This window comes from Symphalangus syndactylus, chromosome 20 (assembly GCF_028878055.3).
Source record: "Symphalangus syndactylus isolate Jambi chromosome 20, NHGRI_mSymSyn1-v2.1_pri, whole genome shotgun sequence".
In the NCBI taxonomy this organism is placed as follows: Eukaryota; Metazoa; Chordata; class Mammalia; order Primates; family Hylobatidae; genus Symphalangus; species Symphalangus syndactylus.
Window position 1 is genome coordinate 12,962,840 of NC_072442.2, and position 25,170 is coordinate 12,988,009.

The window sequence follows — 25,170 nt, forward strand, 5'->3', positions numbered from 1 at the left end:
TGTTTATGTGATGGATTACATTTATTGATTTGTGTTTGTTGTACCAACCTTGCATACCAGGGATGAAGCCAGCTTGGTTGTGGTGGATAAGCTTTCTGATGTGCTGCTGGATTCAGTTAGCCAGTATTTTATTGAGAATTTTTGCATTGATGTTCATCAGAGATATTGGCCTGACATTTTCTTTTTTTGTTGTGTCTCTGCCAGGCTTTGGTATCAGGGTGATGCTGGCTTCATAAAACGAGTTAGAGAGTAGTCCCTCCTTTTCGACTCTTTGGAATAGTTTCAGAAGAAATAGTATCAGCTCCTCTTTGTACCTCTGGTAGAATTTGGCTGTGAATCTGTCTGGTCCTGGGCTTTTTTTGGTTGGTAAGCTATTAATTACTTCCTCAATTTCAGAACTTGTTATTGGTCTATTTGGGGATTCAACTTCTTCCTGGTTTAGTCTTGGGAGGGTGTATGTGCCCAGGAATTTATTATTTTTTTCCAGATTTTCTAGTTTATTTATGTAGTGGTGTCTATAGTATTCTCTGATGGTAGTTTGTATTTCTGTGGGATCAGGGGTCATATCCCCTTTAGCATATTTTATTGTGTCTATTTGATTCTTCTCTCTTTTCTTTTTTATTAGTCTGGCTAGCAGTCTATATATTTTGTTATGTTTTTCTAAAAACCAGCTCCTGGATTCATTACTTTTTTGAAGGATTTTTTGTGTCTCCTTCTCCTTCAGTTCTGCTCCAATCTTAGTTATTTCTTGTCTTCTGCTAGCTTTAGAATTTGTTCACTCTTGCTTCTCTAGTTCATCATCCCTGGTCATTAGATAAATGCAAATCAAAAACCACAATCATATATCATCTCATGCCAGTCAGAATGGTGATTATTAAAAAGTCAGGAAACAATAGATGCTGGCGAGGCTGTGTTGTTCCACAGCTATTGTGGAAAACAGTGTGGTGATTCCTCAAGGATCTAGAACCAAAAGTACCATTTGACCCAGCAATCTAATTACTGGATATGTAACAAAAGGATTATAAATCATTCCACTATAAAGACACGTGCACACGTATGTTTATTGCAGCACTGTTCACAACAGCAAAGACTTGGAACCAACCCAAATGCCCATCAATGATAGACAGGATAAAGAAAATGTGGTACATATACACCGTGGAATACTGTGCAGCCATAGAAAAGAATGAGATTGCGTCCTTTGCAAGGACATGGATGAAGCTGGAAGCCATCATTCTCAGCAAACTAACACAGGAACAGAAAACCGAACACCACATGTTCTCACTCATAAGTGGGAGTTAAACAATCAGAACACATGGACACAGGGAAGAGACCAACACACACCCGGGCCTGTCAAGGGGTTGGGGACCAAGAGGGAGGGAGAGCATTAGGACAAATACCTAATGCATGCGGGGCTTAAAGCCTAGATGATGGGTTGATAGGTGCAGGAAATCACCATAGCACATGTATACCTATGTAACAAACCTGCACATTCTGTACATGTATCCCAGAACTTAAAGTAAAATTTAAAAATATATAAATAATAATAATAATGATAATAATTTATCACTTTTTTCTTACTGCATTGGAATCATTGGCCCACTGTGACCTACCTCATCCTAGTTGGAAGTGGAAGTCCTGATACACACACACATACACACACACACACATTTGTTTATTTTTTATTTGCATTGGTTTTTAGGGAACAGGTGGTATTTTGTTGCATGAGTTATTTCTTTAATGGTGATTTACGAGATTTTTGTGCACCCATCACCTGGGCAGTATACACTGAACCCAATTTATAGTCTTTTATCCTTCACCCTCATTCCCTTTCCACCTGAGTCCCCATAGTCCATTGTATCACTTTTATGCCTTTGCATCCTCATAGCTTAGCTCTCACATATGAATGAGAACATACAATATTTGGTTTTTCATTCCTGAATTAATTCACTTAGAATAATAATCTCCAATTCCATCCGGGTTGCTGTGAATGCCATTAGGTCATTCTTCTTTATGGCTGAGTAGTATTCCATCATTTATATACACCACAATTTCTTTATCATGTTGATTGATGGGCATTTGGGTTGTGATATTGTTTGGCTGTATCCTCATCTAAATCTCACTTGAATTCCCATGTGTTGTCAGAGGAACCCAGTGGAAGGTGATTGAATTATGGGGGCAGGTCTTTCCTGTACTATTCTCATGGTAGTGAAAAAGTCTCATGAGATCTGATGGGTTTTTAAAAGAGAGTTTCCCTGCACAATTTATTTTCTCTTTTCCTGCTGGTGTCAACCTAAGATGGGACTTGCTCCTCCTTACCTTCTGCCATGATTGTGAGCCTTGAGGAACTATAAGTCCAATTAAACCTCTTTCTTTTGTAAATTGCCCAGTTTTGGGTATGTCTTCAGCAGCAGCATGAAAAGAGACTAATACAGTAAATTGGCACTGAAAAGACTGGGGTGTTGCTGAAAAGGTACCTAAAAATGTGGAAGCGACTTTGGAACTGGGCAACAGGCAGAGTTTGGAACAGTTTGGAGGGCTCAAAAGAGGTCAGGAAAATGTGGCAAAGTTTGGAACTTCCTAGAGACTAGTTGAATGGCTTTGACAAAAATGCTGATAGTGATACGAACAATAAGGTCCAGGCTGAGGTGGTCTCAGATGGAAATGAAGAACTTGTTGGGAACTGGAGCAAAGGTGACTCTTGTTATATTTAAGCAAAGAGACTGGTGCCGTTTTGCCTCTGCCCTAGAGAATGGTGGAACTTGGAACATGAGGGAGATGATTTAGGGTATCTGGTGGAAAAAATTTCTAAGCAGCAAAGCTTTCAAGAGGTGACTTAAGTGCTGTTAAAAGCATTCAGTTTTACAAGGGAAGCAGAGTATAACAGTTCAGAAAATTTGTAGCCAGACAATGTGATTGAAAAGAAAATCCTATTCTCTGAGAAGAAATTCAAGCTGGCTACAAAAATTTGCATAAGTAACGAGGAGCTGAATGTCAACGCCCAAGACAATGGGGAAAATGTCTCTAGGGCACATCAGAGATCTTCACAACAGCCTCTGTCATCACAGGCCTGGAGGCCTAGGAGGAAAACATGGTTTCCTGGGTCGGGCCCAGGGTCCCCATGCTGTGTGCAGCCTATGACAGAACAGAAGCACCATCATCTTGGACAAACACCACCACTTTAAGTTCCAGCTCCCTTTCTAACTTCATGCATTTCAAGGCAATCACTTCTCTTCTAACTACAAACAGCCAGAAAGAGTAGACAGTAGGACACAGATAAGACAGCTTGGGCACAGAGGGAGGTGGCGGGAAAGTCTCTTGGGTAACTGCCAAACTTCACCCTCATACATGGGCCCCAGTAAAACAGTGGGCCTTAATAAGCACATTCCTTTCCCTTCGGGTGCACTAAGATAGGGAGGGTAAAAGCAGACTCAGGGGGTATGCCTGCAGCTGTAGAAGGATGTATGGGAACAGACACACAACTCTCCCTCCCAGATAAGCACAACAAAGAGACACAGAAGCATCCCAAGCCTCTGATAAGCTCTCCCACCCTGAATCCTTAAAAAATCTTAGTCTGTAAGAGAGTGTGCCTCTGACCTAACCTGGCCAGATGCCCCTCTCAGGTTTGTTTTCTCTAAAATGAACCTGTCTTGACTGCCAAGCCACTTTCATATTTCTTTTCTCTTTAATTCTTATAGCCTAGGGATTCAGTGCCCTGTGTCTCAGCTGCTCCAGCTGTGGCTGAAAGGAGCCAACACAGAGCTTGGGCCATGGCTTCAGAGGGTGCAAGCCCCAAGCCTTGGCAGCTTCCACGTGGTGTTGAGCCTGTGAGTTCACAAAAGTCAAGAATTATGGTTTGGGAACCTCTGCCTAGATTTCAGAAGATGTATGAAAACACCTGGATGCTCAGGCAGAAGTTTGCTGAAGTGGTGGGGACTTCATGGAGAACCTCTGCTAGGGCAATGTGGAAGGGAAACGTGGGATCAGAGCCCCCACATAGAGTCCCTGCTGGGACACTGCCTAGTGGAGCTGTGAGAAAAGGGCCACTGTCCTCCAGACCCCAGAATGGTAGTTCCACTGACAGCTTACACTGAGCACCTGGGAAAGCTGCAGATATTCAACACCAGCCCATGAAAGCAGCCAGGAAGGAGGCTTTACCCAGCAGAGCCACAGGGGCAGAGCCGCCCAAGACCTTGGGAACCCACCTCTTGGATCAGCATGACCTGGATCTGAGACATGGAGTCAAAGGAGATCATTTTGGAGCTTTAAGATTTGACTGCCCAGCTGGATTTACGATATGCATGGGCCCTGTAGCCCCTTTGTTTTAGCCAATTTCTCCCATTTGGAATGGTTGTATTTACCCAATGCCTGTACCCCCATTGTATCTAGAAAGTAACTAACTTGCTTTTGATTTTATAGGCTCATAGGTGGAAGGGACTTGCCTTGTCTCAGATGAGACTTTGGTCTGTGGACTTTTGAGATAATGCTGAAATGAGTTAAGACCTTGGGGGACTGTTGGGAAGGAATGATTCATTTTGAAATGTGAGGACAGGAGATTTGGGAGGTGCCAGGGCGGAATGATATGGTTTGGCTGTGTCCCCACCCACATCTCATCTTGAATTCCCATGTGTTGTGGGAGGAACCCAGTGGGAGGTGATTGAATCATGGGGGCAGGTCTTTCCTGTGCTATTCTCGTGATAGTGAATAAGTCTCATGAGATATGATGAGTTTATAAAGGGGAGTTTCCCTGCACAAGCTCTCCTCTCTTTGCCTGCTACTATCCAAATTAGATGAGACTTACCCTTCCTTGCCTTCTGTCATGATTGTGAGGCTTCCCCAGCCATGTGGAACTGCAAGTCCAGTTAAAACTCTTTCTTTTGTAAATTGCCCAGTCTCGGGTATGTCTTTATCAGCAGTGTGAAAACAGTTCCATATTTTTGCAATTGTGAATTATGCTGCTATAAACTTGCAAAACACATATATATTTAAATACTTAAACTTTCATTTTAGATTCAGGAGTGCATGTACAGGTTTGTTATATAGGTAAACTCAAAAGTTTGGTGACAGATTATTTCATCACCCAGGTACTAACCACAGTACCTCAATTTTGTTTTGTTTTCTGAATCTCTCCCTTCTCTCACCCTCCTCCCTCAAGGAGGCTCCAGTGTCTTTTGTTTCCCTTAAATGGTTCACTTCACATTAGTACTCTGCTTGAAGTTTTCTGATGAAATAATAATAAACTGAAGTGGCTGATGGATGGCTTCTCTGGTCCCATCATCAACCTCCCCTTTGTTCTCTGCTGCCCTCCTGCTGTGGACTCTTTCTGCCTCTTGGACATATGTAATTCACTTCTTCTTTTTTTTTTTTTTGAGACAGACTCTTGCTCTGTCACCCAGGCTGGACTGCAGTGGCACAATCTTGGCTCACTGCAACCTCCACCTCTCAGGCTCAAGCAATGCTCCTGCCTCAGCCTCCTAAGTAGCTGGGATTACAGGCATGTGCCACCATGCCTGGTTAACTTTTGTATTTTTGGTAGACATGGGTTTCACCATGTTGGCCAGGCTGTTCTGGAACTCCTGGCCTCAGGCAATCCACCTGTCTCAGCCTCCCAAAGTGCTAGGATTACAGGCATGAGACATAATTCACTTCTGCTTCAAGACCTGAGCGCTGTCACCTCTGTCTGGGCTGCTCTCCCATAATGTCATTATAAGTTAGATTCTTCCAAGGATTCAGGTCTCTCCAAATATCACTTCCTCCGAGAGGCATTTCCTGTGCTTCCCAGCTAAGGTGCCTACACATAAGCTGATCTTTCCCCTTGACCTATTTCATTCATTGCATAGAATTGATCACTTTCTGACATACTATGTATCTGCATAAGGGCTCATTGCCTGTCTTCCCAGTAAACTAAAAGCTCATGAGAGTTGAGAATTTTTGTATTATTTATCACTGTTCACAGCCTGGCACATACTAAGCACTGAATAGATATGTGTTAAATGTTAAATAAAAGATTAAAACATACAAAATAACTGGAGGAGAGAAAAGATAGAAAACTAATATTAAAATCTTGTGAGAGAGGAGGTTTTTCAAAGACTACCACTAAGCTAAGAAGCATAATGACAGACAGATTTGTTTATACAGAAACTTGTAAAACTTGTGTATAGTAAAATCCTTCACAGCAAAGTTAAAAGAAGGAAATATTTATAGCATATATAATTAACTGGTAAAGACCCAGTTCAGATTAGCCCAACCACATATTTCAAACCTGTTTAGAGAAGAGTCATCTTGCGGATTCAGTTTTGCCCAGACAACCTTTAAAATAAGTGGAACAATAATCGCCATGGGAAATGCTACAATACGAAAGACAAACAGCCCCATAGGGAAGTAGGCAAAAGTTTTGAATAGGTAGTTCACACATGCAAATGAATAGCACAAGACAGGAAAACATTAGCAAACTTATTAATAATTTTAAGTCCATATTTACACAATGAAATACCATTCAGTTGTCTATAAAATTTGTATAAATTTAAAAAATTAGTAACTTGCTAGGCAGTCATCTGTGTGGGGAAAACAGGTTCTCTAACATATGATTTGTGAAAATCTGAATGGGAATGACATTTCTGGAAACCAATTTGGCAATGTCTATCCAAATTTAAATGTGCAGACACTTTGACTTAGCAATTCCATTTCTAAGAATGGATCTTTCCTATCAATAGGCCCAAGTACTTAGGCAGACATGTCTACACAAATTATTGCAGCATTGTTTAGTAGAAATATGGTAACAATCTAAATGTCTAAAAATAGGAAGAACAATAAATAAAGTATGGTACACCCAGAATGGAGTTCTGTGTGACCCTTAAAGAGAAAAGTAAATCTGAATTGAATATATTAACTTACAATGACATCTATGATATATTAAGAGAAAAATAAGTTGAAGATCAATATGTGTACCTGAGTTCCTGATCAGAAAGAATGCTATAATCTGCAAATACAAGACTCTGGATGAACTATGGCTAAAATAGCAAAGGCATCTTGTCCTATACAACAAGAAGTCTGGTGAAATTGCTGAAGGATTATTTCCATACCCAATGATGTCCGAATGCGGGATCAATAAATTCATGATTTTCTTGGCCCTTCCCTCCCGGTCATAAAATGATTGCAGCTGCTCCAAATAACAGACTCCACACCAGCTTTCCAATCTGAAGAGAGCAGAGAACAAGGCCTTCTTCTCGAATCTTTTAGTACCCTGTAAGATAATCTCTCATAGAAACCTCCCGTAAGAGTTGCCCTAATTTCATAGTCTGGAACTAAGGCACATGGTCACATCTGCCTGCACAGCAGCCTGCAGAAGCATCATACAAAGGAGAATGGAATTTGATGGCCAGCTTAGAGGTGTCATGATCTAGCCACAGAGTTGGAGGAGGAGTCTGCTGCCCTAAAATTAAATGATCTCTGAACTCAAAGACACTAGCCATAAAATAAAATATTAATAATATGGGCCTTATAAAAATTAAAAACTTCTGCTCATCAAAAGACATCATTAAGGAGTATAAAGAGACTGGGAGAAAATATTTATAATTAATATATCTGATGAAGGACTTGGATCTGGAAGACATAAAGAGTTCCTATAAATTAAAAATAAAAAGAAAAATAATTAAAAATGGACCAAAGCCTTTGATATCTCAGAAATGAGACATCCAAATGGTCAAGACACTTATGTGAAAAGGTTATTAAAGTTTATATGGAAAATACAAATAAAAACTACAATGAAATTCACTCTATAGCCACCAGAGTGGTTAAAAATAAAAAGACTGACAATATCAAATGTTGTCGAGGATGTAGAGCAAGTAGAACTCTCATACATTGCCGGTGGAAATGTAAATTCATTCTGCAACTTTTGAAATTTCTTTGGTGATATCAACTAGCTAAACTTACAAATACTGTATGACCCAGCAATTCCACTTTAGGGTATACACTCACAGAAATGAATCCATATACTCACAAAACTATATATCACAAACTATATGTCATGAAATGTTCTCAATAGCTTTATTCATGATATCACAAAAATGGAAGCAGCCAAGGTGTTCAACATATTCACAAGAGAACAAATAAATTGTGAAATACGCATGTAGCGAAAAACCACACAGCAATGAAAAGGAATAAACTACTGAATCATGCAACAAAACATAAACTAATTTTATATGAATGCTGGAAGAAGTCAGACACAAAAGATTACATACAATATTATTAACTTATATGAACTTAAGAACTAGCAAAACTAATCTACAGTGATAGAGACCAGGATAGGGGTTACCTTTAGGAGATATTGACCGGGAAGGGGTACAATGAGGCCTCCGGGTGGTGATGCACATAATCTGTTTCCTGAGCTGGGTGGTGGAAGATGACGGCATACATATGTAAACATTCATTGTACTTAAGATTTGTGAACTTTGCAGTATGCATGTTACATCTCAGTTGTAAAGAACAAAACAAACAAAAACCTCAAACCAGAAAAAAGAGATCTCTTCTTTCTGTCTTAGAAAATGGGGGTTCTTTTAGCTAGAAAGTGGAAGTTTGATGCTTATGGCTGTCGGCTTATCAAAAGACATTGTCTGCCACAATTCCATTCATACACACGCATAGACACAGACACACAGTAATTCATGTGTATGTGTTTATATAAGCATAGAAAATTTTCAAAGAATATATGTTCAACTGATAACAGTAATGACATTTGAAGATAGAACTAGACAGAGGTTTTAATATTTTCATACATTTCTGATTATTAAAATAAAAGAGAAAATTCATAGAGTGAGAGCAAGAATCTTAAGGGTCACTAATAAAGTTGTGTTGGGTGAGGGATTTGTTCTCTATGGTGAATAAATGGAGATAAACAGATAAAAGATGCCCAGGCACCCAGAACTTTTGGGGCTGGCAGTAGAAAAGGTTACTGAAGTGTTAAAAGCCCTTTCTGAGCTTATTTAATCAAAATGGAAAAAAATCTACTAGGAAAATTAATATGCCCCCCATGAATAATTGAGAACTGCCTACAGTCTATTCTCCTGAAATGACATTTTCTCTCATCTGAATGATGAAAAGAGTAGGAAAGCAAACTTAGAGGTCATCTAATTTAATGCCCTCAGCAAATGTGCCAATCTTTTTCATAATTCTTACATTTAAAGGGTCTCAAAAGTTGTGTGACAAGTGGAAAACATGCCTTTACTTCCAAGTGTGCAGAAGACGTGTGCTGTATAATCAAATGGCTAGAAAACAGGCTGAGGAAATCTGCCTTGGTTTGTTTTCTTTGCTACCTGGAGCAGTGTCGTGTGAGTGTGTGTGTGTGTGTGTGTGTTGTGTGTGTGTGTGTGTGTATGTGTAAGAATTGGAGAAAGAAAAAGAGACTGGTGATGGAAAGGGAAGGGAGCTGGTTTGGGAAACCCACCTAGCAGCACTTACTTAAGTATCAATGCGTCTAACATTGACAGAAAATAAATCTAGATTTTAACTTCAATCCTTTCATTCTTGTTTGCTCTGAATCAAAATTGCATCAAGAATAAGTTTTAAGGCCAGGCGCGGTGGCTCACGCTTGTAATCCCAGCACTTTGGGAGGCCGAGGCGGGTGGATCACGAGGTCAGGAGATCGAGACCACCGTGAAACCCCGTCTCTACTAAAAATACAAAAAAATTAGCCGGGCGTGGTGGCGGGCGCCTGTAGTCCCAGCTACTCGGAGAGGCTGAGGCAGGAGAATGGGCGACAGAGCGAGACTCCGTCTCAAAAAAAAAAAAAAAAAAAAAAAAAAAGAATAAGTTTTAAATTTCAGAACAAATTTAAATGTCAGAACAAGATTTGTTCTGACAAGGCTTTCTGTAGGTCCCATTCTAAGTCCCTGAAGGCAGCTGAGCTTGAGCCTAGAGGTATTGTGTGTTTTCTGATAGTACCCAGTGGGCTTTCTATTGTTATTTATTGTTACTCTTTGGTCTTTCTCCCAATCAAGTAATTCCCCCAACCACTCAACACACAAGTTTCACACACCCTTTTTCCTCTGGCTTTTGAGTTTCCAAAGCCTGGATAGTGAGGGAAGTAGAAAGGACCCAAGCATGTGAAGAGTAGATTTTAAAAGAATAGCTGAGGGGCAGAAGCCGGGCTTCTATTATCCTCGAATAATAGAGCCCTCAGAATGGGGAGGAGAAAAGTAAGGGAGGACGTGTGAAGTACATAGACACTGGCCATTCCTGGGGTAAGGGGAGTTCTGTGCTGGGCTTCTTGGGCCAAACCTGGTGTGAGCAGAGGAGAATGACTTCAGGTCAGTATGTTGAGGGTCCTTACATTTCACTGCTGAGGCATATTTCTGGAGGTGCACAGTGTGGTGAGTCTAGGCTGATAGGACTTGAGATAACCTCCCAGATTTTCTCCAAATGCAGTGTGATTTAGATGCAACAGAAAAATTCCCCCAAAAGTGACTGAGAAGTAGTACAGAGAATCCAAATGGAAAGGGCCCAGTGGACAGGACAATCAGAAGGGAAATGGGCATCTCCAAGGAGACTAGCATGGGCAGTGGCCATCACCTTAGCAATGCATAAACCTCTGAGGAACTTAGACAAACTCTGCAAAAGGAAGGGGATAGGGGTTGAATTACTGAATTGACTGAGACTGATTTTTTTGCCACCTTATTAGAATTCGGGTTCAAAATCAAAATTGAGTTACAAAAAAATTAAAAGTTACATATCTTCCCTATGAAAGTTTCATCACCATCCCGTAACCATGGAAAAAGCAGGACTTTATCAGCTTTCATTGTTACATAATGGGTTCAAGTTCCACCACATTTTTCTGAGGCAGAGATTTTTGTTCCAAAAACTCAAAGTGTTAAGTAGACTGATTTCTTAGAAAGTCTTTGTTATTTCTTAGAACCTCCACTGGACATGCCACAAAGATCCTTGTGGATGACTGGTTCAGAAGAAACAGCAAGGGAGGTACTTGTGGAAATTGCCTCAGGACTGGTCCCCTTGAGTTGAAAACACATATGGGCAAAGAAAATGCAGGGCCAAATGAACTTTTCTGCACACATCTCTTTCAAACTGCAGGAAAGTTTGCTTTCTTTAAGTGTTAGAGAAGCCAACAAGAGCAGATGTGCTGGGATGATAGGCATCTCGTGGTGAATGTAGAATCAACCAAGCATTTCACGGTAGCCAGTGGAGTTCAACCATAAACATTAGATTAACTGGAAGCAGACCACCACATCAGAGTTGGGCAGAAAGCTTGGAAAAGTAACCCAGCAAACAAAGTTCTGCCTCCTGGGCACTCCCACCGTGTGGTGAAACGGCACCACAAACCAGAGGCATGCCTGAGAGCAAAGACTTTAACGGGGTGCCCCTTTTCTGAAATCACCCACTTCCTCTTTTCTCCTCATTCCTTCTCTTCCTCCTTTTTCTTCTCCTCCTCCTGCTTCTTCTTTTAATTGTTCCCAATTCAAAGACCCAATGGTTCACGTTGGGAAGGCTTTTAATTTTAATGATGGAAAATGTATCATCTTCCACTCATCTTTCTTTCTAGTCCTCTGCACCCCTTCTCCACATGCACTATAACACTGCAGGACTTCTGTCAGCTCAGCTGTTTTGTTTTTTCTTTTGCATTACAGATGCCTTCTTATAACTAACCATCTGGCCTTTACTGCTCTGGGAACCCAGTGAACTTCCTCTCCTTCCACATTCCACTCAGTTTGTATTTATTGGATCTTCACTACACAAAATTGCTCTAAAAATGTACCTGAGATTTGTTTAAGTCAAATATGGTAAGACACACAGACAGAAATGATTGTGATCAAGGAAGAAGCCTATATTCACAAATCACAGATCCCTGGACACAGAAGTCAGGACATGCCATGCAGGACATTGGGAAGCACTAAATCAGCTGGGAGACAGAAGCAGGAGGGGGCAGGGCATGCCCAGAGCTCCTATTGGGGTTCTCCTGGGAATGACTGGGTGAGGCAGAGTAGGTACACTCTTAAGTTTAGGATTGGGTAGTTTGAATAATTTCAGTGGGTTCTGGGCTATAAGACTGGTCCCCAGTTGTCTAGTACCAGTCCCTGGAGTAATTTAGGACAGAGAGAGTATTGGCCTGGTGTGTGAGAAGTTGATAAAGGAGATAGTTGAGGTTGTGAGCTCCAAATTTGTTGGTTTGTATAACACAGCTGCACTCCCAGAGGAGTCTTTTGCTATCTCTAGGAATTAGCTAGCCTGAAAGAGGCAATCTATCTAGGATCAAGGCCCCAAATGCCAGAGCATCAAAAAAGAAAAAAAAAAAGAAAGAAACAAAGAAAGAAAACACTGTCAATACAAACTAGATTTATAGCAACCATTTTTCAGGACACACTATCACCATTGGTCCATTCATATCCCCATTACTTCATGTATTTATTTATTTATTTATTTTTTATTTATTTATTTTTTTGAGACGGAGTCTTGCTCTGTCGCCCAGGCTGGAGTGCAGTGGCGCCATCTTGGCTCACTGCGAGCTCCGCCTCCCAGGTTCATGCCATTCTCCTGCCTCAGCCTCCGGAGTAGCTGGGACTACAGGCGCCTGCCACCGCGCCCGGCTAATTTTTTGTATTTTTAGTAGAGACAGGGTTTCACTGTGGTCTCGATCTCCTGACCTTGTGATCCACCCGCCTCGGCCTCCCAAAGTGCTGAGATTACAGGTGTGAGCCACCGCGCCCGGCCTACTTCATGTATTTATTTATAAAATAACAACTGGCCAGGTGCGGTGGCTCACACCTGTAATCCCAGCACTTTGGGAGGCCAAGGCGGGCAGATCACCTGAGGTCAAGAATTCGAGATCAGCCTGGCCAACATGGTGAAACCCCATCTCTAAAAAAAATACAAAAATTAGCTGGGCATGGTGGCACACACCTGTAATCCCAGCTACTCAGGAGACTGAGGCAGGAGAATCGCTTGAACCTGGGAAGCGGAGGCTGCAGCGAGCCGCGATCACACTGCTGCACTCCAGCCTGGGCAGCAGGAGCGAAACTCCATCTCAGAAATAAATAAAAAATAATAATAATAAATAAATAATAAAGAACAACCATGAATTAACTACAGAAGCTAAAGCCTGGGACATTATCAATTACTAACATTTACTTATTAGATTCTACTCTAATGTTGTGAAGTCCAATAGTACTTTCTGCCATTTATCAATGGGTCTCAACACCTCATATGGAGAAGATCCATTTTGAATGGCTGCCAGGGCTGCTTGCATTCCCTGTCCTCTCATTATCTCGTCAGCTTGAATTTCAAGCTCTTTGAATGTTTTCCAACCTGTAACTTAAACACTGGCAAATAGAAGAATATTTCATTATGCTTTGGATACAAAATGCATGAATTTGTACAGATGGATGGTGAATTTTTTTAATGACTGTGCCTACATAAGCCACCACCTCTGGCAATGGTAAAATGCTCTCCATAGTTCTTAAGTGAAAATCTAATAACAAAAATTTAGGAAGGAAAGGGCCTTGGCAGAGGGCTTTTCAAGTCAGGTGTGAGGTTATGGTAATACCAGTAAGAGAGTCTTCTTACTGTCTAGATTTTCAGCAGTTCCACCGTTCATTTTGCATGAGGGCTACCCAACATTGTCCAACAGCAACCAGCAGACATGAAAGGATAGGGCACGTCACTACTTTTGAGAATATTAATTATGATATGTCTCGCATGAGAAATTTGAGAGATGTTATGTTTAGAGAAACTGGTGGGGCTGTTGCTGAAAAATCAGCGGAAATCAGATGCCTGCAAGAAAGGACCCTGGAAAAGCCAGCGGTACACGGTGACAGGCAACAGGTATTCTGGGGAGGGGTGTGTTGGGGTAATGCTCAGAGACTTTAGAATGACTTTTATTTCCTCATTATGATACTAAAAGGTCTTAGGTATTTTTTTCCAGGTGTTTAGAAACATGAAGATGAAGAAACTGTTGTGTATAACTTTGGCTGGATCAGTTGTTTCAACTAGCCCTTTTATTTTCTGGCTTTTCTGCAGCTCTGTGCAAAAACATCCACATAGGTTCCTAGGCTATTGTTATAAACAGAGAAATGTGGAAGACCAAGGTTTCATCAAAATATCTGTTTTTCTGTCTTGTATCCTCTGGGAACTTTGGAAGTTGGCTTTGTTATATCTTATCCAACACCCAGTAATCAAAAGGCTTTTTGGAAATTTCCTTGGGTCTCAAGTTCAAACCAAACTGTAGGCCTGGTTGTTATTTTGTGCAGATAAAGTGTAAATCATTTTCTGTCTGATTTTATTTCCTAAGTGAACTGTCCTGGGAAAAGAGTACTTGGGTGTTCAGGGCGATCAGAATTCGGGGACTTTGGCTGGATCCTAACAATTTAGGAGACCCCATTTAAAAATATTTACCCATCCAAATGAAATGAAAGGGTGCTTGTCCTACAAATGGCCCCTGAAATAACTCTGGAAGTCCAACCCCTGCCTGAACAGTGGCTATTACCCTTGGACACTGGGAAGTAGGGCTTATAATTCTGGAATAATTTTCCTTTGAATTTATGACTCTTTAACTTTAGTTCACACATCAGCCTGCTCGTCTCCTCTCCCACGTTAAATTGGTCCATAAAAGTCCACACACCATAAAATGAGATGTGGGTGGAGATGTGGCAAAGCATCCCCCAAGGTAAACATTAGGATAGACTTTCACCCCACCCCATCCTCAGCCCTGCCCCAGAAGAAGATGGAAACAAAAGGCATGCTAGTCTGGAGACAGCCCCCAAACAGCTGTGCATTCTTGTTCAGCTGGGACATCAGCTGCCTTTATAAATGGAGACCCCCTTCCTTTCTCCCTATCTCGCTTATCTGAGTAGTGGTCCACACAGAGGAACAGGAAAATGCTGAAGCATCCCTAGGCTCTAGAGAGCTGACACCAAGGACTTCCTGTGGCCTAGCTCCAGCCGCATGCGGAACAGCCTAGCTTGAAGCAGCCAGCCCTGATGGTGTCTGAAATATTTGGCTCCTGGCTCTGGCTGTGGGCTGGCTGTCTGGTTTGTTTGAACACAAACTAGCCTGGGAGTCTTTGTGTAGAATGCTCCTTGAAGTTTTTTCCATGACATCTGCCAATTAAATGTATGAATTACTCTGTTTACTCCTGTGTGACAGGGAAGATATTTTATTCATAAGCAAAGGATTCCTCCTTCTCTTTACTTTGACTTCAAAAATTTGATGAGCTCCTATTACATGCCAGTCACTGGACACGATGCTTGGACATTTGTGATTTTATTTTATTCAACATTATTGCCCCAATAAAATGGGCTTAGGGTTATCTTTTTTACAATTGAAGAAACTGGAATACAAAGATGGGAAATGATTGATCTAAGGCCACACAAACGAATCAGGGGCAGAGTAGGAATTAGAACCTAAGTCTCCTCATTACAAAGTTTGTTTTGTTTTGCTTTTTATCTTCTTCACTAAAACTTATTTAGGAATAATTGCTTGACTGTTTTGAGTTGGTATTTGAGTCTATACTCATGCATTCATTCATTCATCCATTCAACAACTATGATTTAAGCATCCACTGTGTACACTAGGTTAAAAAACTAAGCACTGGGGTCTGTAAACTTTTTCTGTAAAGTGACAAATAATATATATTTTAAGGCTTGAGAGCTGTATGATCTCTGTTTCAGCTACTTAGCTTTGCCATTGTAGTGAGGAGGTAGTCATGAACAATAGGTAGGTGAATAGACATAGCTATATATCAGCAAAACCATATTTACAAAAATAGGCAGGAGTTTAGATTGGGTCCTGAGGCCATAGTTTTCTATAGACTACCATGCAGTGCATAACCTCCACATTCATCCATAGCACCCCTAGTGAGGCATGACATAATTATGGTTTGACTCTGAATCCTGAGCCTGCAATGAGAATAAGGGTTCTTGTACTTGCACTGATCCTCTGTCCCCTCAAAATAACCCTGAGAGGCCCTCCTGAATCATCATTGCCCTCTACGGTGAGATGCCATCCCTTCCCTATGGCACCTCTGTTGCAACACTCATAGGAACGTTCCTAGAACTAACTAAACCCTTGTGTAGCTTGGGTAGGCAATGCGTTGAATAGGAGAAAGTAACAAGAAGGTGAGGCCTCAGAGAACACGGAAGAGTCTTGCCTCCTCCTGATTATATTACAAAACTAGTAATTTTAATAATAACAACAGCTACCACTGATCACATGTTTAGGTGCTGAAGGCAAGCATCTGTATTGTCTTACTTGATCCTCATCACAGCCCAGTTAATAAATATTGCTTTTTTCCACTTTTTTTTTTTTTTTTTTTTTGAGATGGAGTCTTGCTCTGTCGCCCAGGCTGGAGTGCAGTGGCGCAATCTCGGCTCACTGCAAGCTCCGCCTCCTGGGTTCATGCCATTCTCCTGCCTCAGCCTCCCAAGTACTTGGGACTACAGGTGCCCGCCACCACGCCCGGATAATTTTTTTGTATTTTTAGTAGAGACGGGATTTCACCGTGTTAGCTGGGATGGTCGCGATCTCCTGACCTCGTGATCCACCCTCCTCGGCCTCCCAAAGTGCTGGGATTACAGACGTGAGACACCGCGCCCGGCCGCTTTTTCCACTTTTCATATGAGGAAATCTAGACTCAGAGAAGTTGGGTCCTCGGGTCACAGACCCAGTAAGTAGCAGACTCAGGATTTGAGTCAAAGTCTGCAGTTTCCAAAGTCCAGGTCCCTCACCACCAAAGCCGACTGTTTTTGGAAGAAGAAAATTAAGGAACTATCAGCTTTCATTAGTGTCATTGTTGTTGCCTCCATGGAATCATGACAGCAAGATGAACCAAGAGGACCTCTTGATACAAAAGATGCTCTTGCTGGGGAAGCAGCCACACCATATGTTTCTATTAACTGTGGTCAGATTCCTAAGGTACAAGGCACAGTGCCCTCTACTGCCCTGGAGGAACCCTATTAGGGTTCCTCAGAAACGCTATTAGTTCCCCTAACATAGATGGAAGATCCAGAAATGTCAGTTGTTGAAGATTGGGATTTGTGTCATGGTGTGAGAATTTATTAGAAGTCTTCTTTTATTTCTTTTGATAACTCTGTATGGGATTGGTAGATATTTACTCAAGGTGATGGGGGGAGGGTAAAATGGGAAAAGGAGAGAGAGAAGCCACAGTCCACACGGAGCACTTTGAGGCAGGAGAAAAAGATATTCTTCCAATGTTTAGTTATCTCCCATCTGAACAAGTGTGTACCTCTTCTGTTTCCTAGGGTGGCCTACGGCAGGCTGAATCCTGATGGCATCTGGACCAGGAAGAGGTCAAGGAGGCTTCCGATGGTCCCACAGGGCATCTATAGCTCCATGCCAGGTAGTATTTTTTTCGTTACTGAAAATGAAAAGGTTTTCATGGAAGTAAGCAGATATAACACTGACTTCATGGGTCCAAGCAAAGCGGACAATGTAGAGACAAAAGAATACAAACCGACTAGTTGCTAAAGGAGCTAGAAAGGGGGATTATTTAAGAAAAAAAGAGACAAATTAAATAAATAAAATATCATCCTTCATGGTACAGTGGTGCTGCGGCCTGGGGATAGAACTGGAAACTTTGTGTGGTAAGTACCAGTGGGATGTGAATTGGGCCAAAATATATTTGTCTCCAAGAAATACATTTTTCAAAATGCTAAGCCTTAATTTTTTTTTTTTTTTTTTTTTTTTGAGTAAACAGCCAGGAAAATGCCAGGCTTGATACTTTCTTGAATGGAGCCCTGGATGTGCCGTATGGAAGCCCCTGTGAGGGGGAAACCCTTGTCGGCCTGCCCCAAGCCTTGCTGCTGTGTAGGTCCATTCAGTTCTGCATTAGCCTGTATTTTGAACCTCTGCCCTCGCGGCATCCTGGCTACGTCCAAACCCCCCTTCCACTCCGCTGCCAGCAACACATGATGTGCTTCCTATCTTCAAAGAAGCAGCCATCTTGGAAGAAGCTACAGGGCTCCAAGAAACAATTTTGCTGCTCCAGTAATCAAATCTCTAGCCCACAGCCGTGTTTCTCTCCTGCCACATTTTTCTTGGCTCTTCCGGGCTCCATCCCTCTAAGCAAACATTCCATCTACATTTAGACTCCTTCTAACACTGAGCATAATGTAATGGAAAGAAACGTTGAAGACCTGGGTTTCAGTGGTTTTTGCTATTAACTTTCTCAATGTTTAACATCCCAGATTTTCAGCTTTCTCATCTTTATTTAATAATATCCATCTTACAATGGATGTTATTGTCAATGGAATTTTAGATGGGACAATATACATGAAAGTATGTTAATAAATGTAACAGTCAAACAAATGTTGATCAACTACCTGATACGGGATTGGCATTGAGAAATATGATGCTATGATGCAAACCTATAATCTAGTCAAAGAGGCAGACAGAGACATAGGTAGTATTAATGCAATGTGTGGCGGTTGGGTTGTGTTTGTTTGTTTTGATTTTTGTTGTTGTTGGCCACAGCAAACCAACCTATAATCCATTCCTATTTCTATTCCCCCTGCCACTAATTTGTCTTCCTTCTTTGGGCCTCAGATTTCAATTTGCCAAATGCATAGATGACCAGATAATTTGTTATCCAAACCAGGATGCTTCCTACAGTAAGAGGAATTGCTGTTAATAATTATGCTAGAGCAATTTGTGCACATGGAGACTTCCAGGCAAACAGAGATGATGGCCACACTACAAATGAAATGGGGGCAGGCATGCAACAGTATCTAAGGATTATTCAAGTTCTTACAATTTATGGCCTTGTGTTTATTTATTTATTATTTATTTATTTATTTATTGAGACAGAGTCTTCCTCTGTCGCCCAGCTGGAGTGCAGTGGCATGATCTCGGCTCACTGCAAGCTCCGCCTTCCAGGTTCACACCATTCTCCTGCCTCAGCCTCCCAAGTAGCTGGGACTACAGGTGCCCGCCACCACACCCAGCTAATTTTTTGTATTTTTAGTAGAGACGGGGTTTCACCGTGTTAGCCAGGATGGTCTCGATCTCCTGACCTCGTGATCTGCCCGCCTTGGCCTCCCAAAGTGGTGGGATTACAGGCGTGAGCCACCACGCCTGGCCCACGTTGTGTTTATTATCAAAAGCTTTTCTCCCAGTCCCAGTGACTGGGTTTCCTCTTTGGCTGCCCTCATGGGCCTGGCTCCTGGTCAGTAGTATGTAGAGCTGAACCCTGAAAATCCTGGTTGCTCCCCTCCCAGGTCAAATTCGTTGTAAGTAAAACTGCATCATACTCCTTGTGATCACGTCACCTGTTGGAGCATAGCTACCTAGAGGGCGTGGGACACTAAATGAAAATAAACTTAAACACCAGCAGTACAGGTCAGACTACTGGGGAATGTTTAGCTCCTGAATAGTCTCTTGCTCCTTCTCAGATACCTTTTATATTAATCTCCTCTCCCGAAGCAGTAAGCATGTGTTTGCATGGATGGACAAATTTCTGGATGTGTATATATATTAAATATATATACTTTCTTTTTTTTGAGATGGAGTTTCAATCTTGTTGCCCAGGCTGAAGTACAGTGGTACGATCGTGGCCCACCACAACCTCTGCCTCCCGGGTTCAAGCAATTCTCCTGCCTCAGCCTCCTGAGTAGCTGGGATTATAGGCATCCGCCACCATGCCTGGCTAATTTTTTTGTGTTTTTAGTTAGAGACAGGGTTTCTCCATGTTGGTCAGGCTGGTCTTGAACTCCCGACCTCAGGTGATCTGCCCACCTTGGCCTCCCAAAGTGCTGGGATTACAGGTGTGAGCCATCGTGCCCCACATATATATATATATACATTTAATAATATCCACCAACTATCAGCTTTGAAAAGCTTAAGATCAATAAGAGAAAAGGATTGATGAGCTATTTTGTGTATATCTCTCCCCCTTCATTCTCCTTCCTCCTGGCAATTTGATCCCCTTTCCACTTCCTCTCTTAATATTTTTATGGACTAGAGATGCAATCTTAAGTGAAAAGTTTATTTTCTTTCTTTTCCAATGCCATCCAATAAACATATGCCCAACTACAGTGGTCGGGAAACTGAGGCACAGATAAAATGTAGGAGCGTTCTTCCTAACCTTGTATACACAGGGAGCTCACACAAATTCATGCTAGATGATTTCAGATTAGTGATGGAGTCTTGTGTATATCCAGGCTGTATGTTGCATATCTTCCCAGAATCAGACACTTCAGCACCATCTTAAATGTAAAACCAAGGTGATATGTTTGAGCTAACCATGCCTCTTTCCAAACACATACACATGATCTACATAGTATCTTTTATCATAGACTTTTCTAGGCACTTGGAATTTGTGAGACCCTGCAGTTTTCTCTTCCCGCCTGCTTTTCAATTTCATTGTCCTTATGAAAAGTGTTGAGAATTATACTCTACAAACAGATTCTTGAGGAGAGTTCTCATTATCCAGACATCCTAGAGTCTTGTCCTGATTGCTTTTATTTATATCATAAAACAATCCATTTTGGTGGCTCAGTTCTAGATAAGAATTTGTACAGAAGAACCAGGTTTGGTGTTCAGAGACGTGACCATAGGTGGAAAGTTTGGGGAGAATGCATTGATATAGCAACTGAATTCAGCCTGAACCTGAAAGAACTTACAGAAGACTCACTGGGATGATGATTACAACCCCAGACCCACTGACCCACCCAGGCAAAATGGAATACAGGGTTTGAGTGTGTGTGTGTGTGTGTATGTGTGTGTGTGTGTGTGTGTGTGTGTGTTTTAATTGTCCTAATTCTCCATAGCTAGCCTGTGGTGAGCATCCTCCACTAGGACCTGGAATAACCTTGCTAAACCTTTACCTTGGCTGGCTACCTGTACAGGCATGAATGGTCAGCCCTGAAAATCACAAGTGCTGGTTCATAAGAATGCTACTTTTTCAAATAGGGATACTATCTTCTACACACCTGATTCATTAGGGATCTGGGGACCATTAATATTTAGTGATAGTGTGGGAAATGAAATGGAAGTGGAAGTTAGTACGATTTGACCTGCTGAGGGCATGAGGCTGGGACTCCTGGGTTAATTCTTGCTGTTTTTTTTTCTAGAATAAGTTTTACTGTAGTTCCATGATTTGTGTCCTTCCCTGTTGGCTCTGCAGGAGCCTGGCTGTCTTTATTTAGTAAATGTATCTTATAATTCTTAACCCAAGGGCCTCAGATTCCATATGGCATGTTTGAAAGGATACCATGCACATTATCTCAAATTCTTTTTGCTTTATATTTAAAAATATTATCTTGAAGATCAAAAGTGAAAGCTCTCCTCTCATGTTGAGTCCAGCTGTGGAGTCAAGGATAGCCCTGCTCAGCCGTGCTGGGGTGTGGAGACAGAGTGTCCTAAATACATATACAGCAATTTTCCCCCTTCCTGTCCCCACCCTACCTTGCCCTTCAAGTACAGACATGATGCTATTGACTCACTACAAATGGGAAAGATGATTTGAGGTTTTCAGCATAACTTAGCAAGCATTAAGTAAGCACCTATCATGCCCCAAAGTCTGATTTTAAGTTCAGTGATAGTTTTAAGTTCAAGGAGAGAGTGGTTGGCTAACAAGATTAAGAAGTTTTATTTCAAGAATGTATCCAGTATTTTATTGAGAGATGTTTAAATAAGTGGGATATAAATAATTGGAAAATAGCATGTAATCCACATGTAGGAAGGCAAATTGAAATAAGAAGCATATAGTGGCATTAGCAGCTCCCAGAAGAAGGAGCTGTTAATTCTGCCTGAGGGATCAGAGCGGGATTCTCAGATATGTTAAAACTCATATAGTTTAAACTGGGTTTTAAATATCCATACAAACATGCATTCCACTCCCATTTACTCAATGCCTAGTAAATGCCAGACGGTGCAGATTTTGAAGGAGTTCTTACCACCAGGGAACATGTGGCCTACCTGGCAAGCTGGGTAAATAAACAATTATGAGAAGAAAGGTTTCTTTTGAATTGTTAATTGTGTTAATAGCCCCCCCCCCCCGCCTTTTCTTAAGCATTACTAGGTGCTAGGCATCATTCATTAACTATTTTTCTACTCATAATCTAATTTATAATTCAAAACCATCTCATACATTAGAGTCTACCCTAAGTTTATATCAGAGGAAACTTGTCTAGAGTTGCTTAGCTAGTCAGTGAGACAACCACAAATTGGAGCCTTGAATCCATATCTGTTAGATTCCAAAGCCCACCCTATTAAATATTAAAGAGTTGCCCTCAGGGGACAATGCAAATTAAAGGAATAAAAAATGGGAAAAACATAGGAAAGTGAAATTACACTACAGGGTCAAGAAGGGGCACTTCCTTTGTAGAAGTTAATTTAGATTACCCTGAGGAATTTTATGTGATATTGGACAGGTAAGACAGGGTTTGATCTTTGAGAACATTGGATGGCATACTAAGAAGTCTCTCTTTTTTTTTTTTAACCTTGAGATGGAGTCTCGCTCTGTTGCCTAGGCTGGAGTGCAATGGTGTGATCTTGGCTCACTGTAACCTCTGTCTCTTGGGTTCCAGCGATTCTCCTGCCTTAGCCTCCCAAGTAGCTGGGACTACAGGTGCACACCACCGCACCCAGCTAAGTTTTGTATTTTTTGTAGAGATGGGGTTTCGGTATGTTGGCCAGGCTGGTCTCAAACTCCTGACCTCAGGTGGTTTGCCCACCTCAGCCTCCCAATGTGCTGGGATTACAGGAGTGAACCACGGCACCCACCCTAATTTTTAATTCTATAAATTATGGGTACCCACAGCAGATATGTCAGATAGAATGTGACAGGAAGGAGTGCGTCTTTTTGGAAATATCTCTGGATAGGTAATGAGAATGAGAATGGGCTTCCTGGATCTGCCATGTTTTCAAACATATGGCGAAAGGTAGAACTTCAGACTGTGGACTTGAAATTATTCCTTTTCAGAATAGGTATAAGTGGTCCACCTGAAATTGAACTTTACTTTTAGTAGCTATGAATTCAGGTATGCAAAAAACAAGGTACTTTATTCTTCTAGAATCCTACTTAATCCCTATGTGACAGAAAAGATAGTCTTAGTCAATAATTTTTTAAAGGCATTTTAGGATTAACCTCATTTAAATAAGAATTTACTTCTTTTTTTGGGTGGATCTAAATTCTAAGAGGTGTTCAAAACAGGAAAGGATGGGGAATAGGAGATGGGGAGGTAAGTGTCTGATTACTGGTCATTGTTATCTGTTCAGCCTTGCAATATTCTCCATTCTTTGGCCATAAACTGCACCATTCTCAATCTGACTGGTTCCTTGCAGCCTTCTAGGCTCCTTCTACCCTTTGCTTCCCTCTCAGGGGAGTTTTCAAACCCTTTTCACATGATTCTGGAGCCATACAAGACTTGGGGGCCTAGGTAGGTTTTGCTAGACCTTGCTGATTTTCCCAGGCCCCAGTGAGAAAGTGAACACAAGTCCCTTCACTCATCGACCCATCCCAGGACTCAATCCACAGAGATGAAGCACAATGGAGAGCCCTCCAGACCCAGCTCCAACTCTCTCTTCTCCTTCCACCCGACTTACCTCCTGAGCTCAGATCTTTACCTAGACTTCTACAGTGATGAGAGTGTTTGTAGGAAAACTAGTTCTCCCTGATGGAATATTCTGCCAGATGTGTCTTGTCCTGGTATAATCTGGATCAAACCTTTGATCAAAGCCATAAATGTGATGAATGACGCCCATCTCCTTGAATAAAGGAGACCCATGTATTAAATAGAGAGTAAAGGTGAAAACACACGGGATAACATTCTATTATATTGTTCCCGTGCTATTAGGAACTTCTTGTAAACCTTAATACTCTGGAGAAAACAAGTGGAGATGACTTTTTATCCATAGAGAAATTTGGCCTTAGTAGCCATGTATTTTTCAAGATGGCAAATTCTACCTTCTTATTTTCTTTGATCCCCCAACAAGGGTCTGATCTATGATCAAAACCTTTTTTAAAACAGCAACTAGCACATTCTTGAAGGTATAATTATCTACCACAGTAACTATAAATTATAATCTTTCTCTGACTTTCCAGACAACCTAAATAGGATGCCGTCACTTTCACCCTACAATTAATATTCCCTGAAAAAATATCTAAGTGTCATGATCTTTTGCTAAATTTGGAGCATGCAAGCAAAAATTTGGTCATTTCTATCAGCAGTTGCAGTGGTGGCAAATTCATTGAGTTCAGCAAAGTACATGGTCACACAATCTGGGTTAGCGAAAGAAATAAACTAGGAACCTGTGAAGCTAAAATTTAAGTAACAATTGAAAAAGGCTGTATTTATACTTCAGTAAAAAGAGGTGGAGAACAGAAGGGAATATTTTTTATTTTTTAGTATTATTATTATTATTACTCTAAATTGTGAGCCTGGGTTTGCCTATTATCACTTTTCAGAGCATTTATCACCAACTTGCAGTGGAATATTGTAAAGATTCATTATAGTTGTGAGAGGGCAGGAAAATAAACTCACATCTCCTGCATATCTGCAAGTGTTTTTTAGGTACTGTGCTGAGCAGTCTACAATGTTATTCTCATTCGATCATAATGATACCTTAGAAGTAGATCCCATCACTCCCATGTTACAGATGGAGAAACCCAGGTTCTCTAAGATGAAGACAATCATCCAGCATCAACCCTGATAGTAAAAGACAGAACCAATGGCTCAACTGTGGTCTAGATCTGACCAAAGTAGAATAGATTTTTTTCTTATTTTATTTTCCTGAACTGAACTCTGTACAGTCAATGACTCCATGACTTTGACTTATTGAGAAATGCTTCCATCCTTGTGATTAGTGATTTTCCTCTCCCAGGATACATTGATTACACCCAGGACCAAGTTGACTTTTTGTCAGTTAAAGTGGAGACCCTGGCCGGGCGCAGTGGCTCATGCCTGTAATCTCAGCACTTTGGGAGGCCGAGGTGGGTGGATCACCTGAAGTTGTGAGTTCAAAACCAGCCTGACCAACATGGAGAAACCCTGTCTCTACTAAAAATAGAAAAATTAGCTGGGCATGATGGCACATGCCTGTAATCCCAGCTACTTGGTAGGCTGAGGCAAGGAGAATTGCTTGAACCCAGGAGGCAGAGGTTGCAGTGAGCTGAGATCGTGCCATTGCTCTCCAGCTTGGGCAATAAGAGCG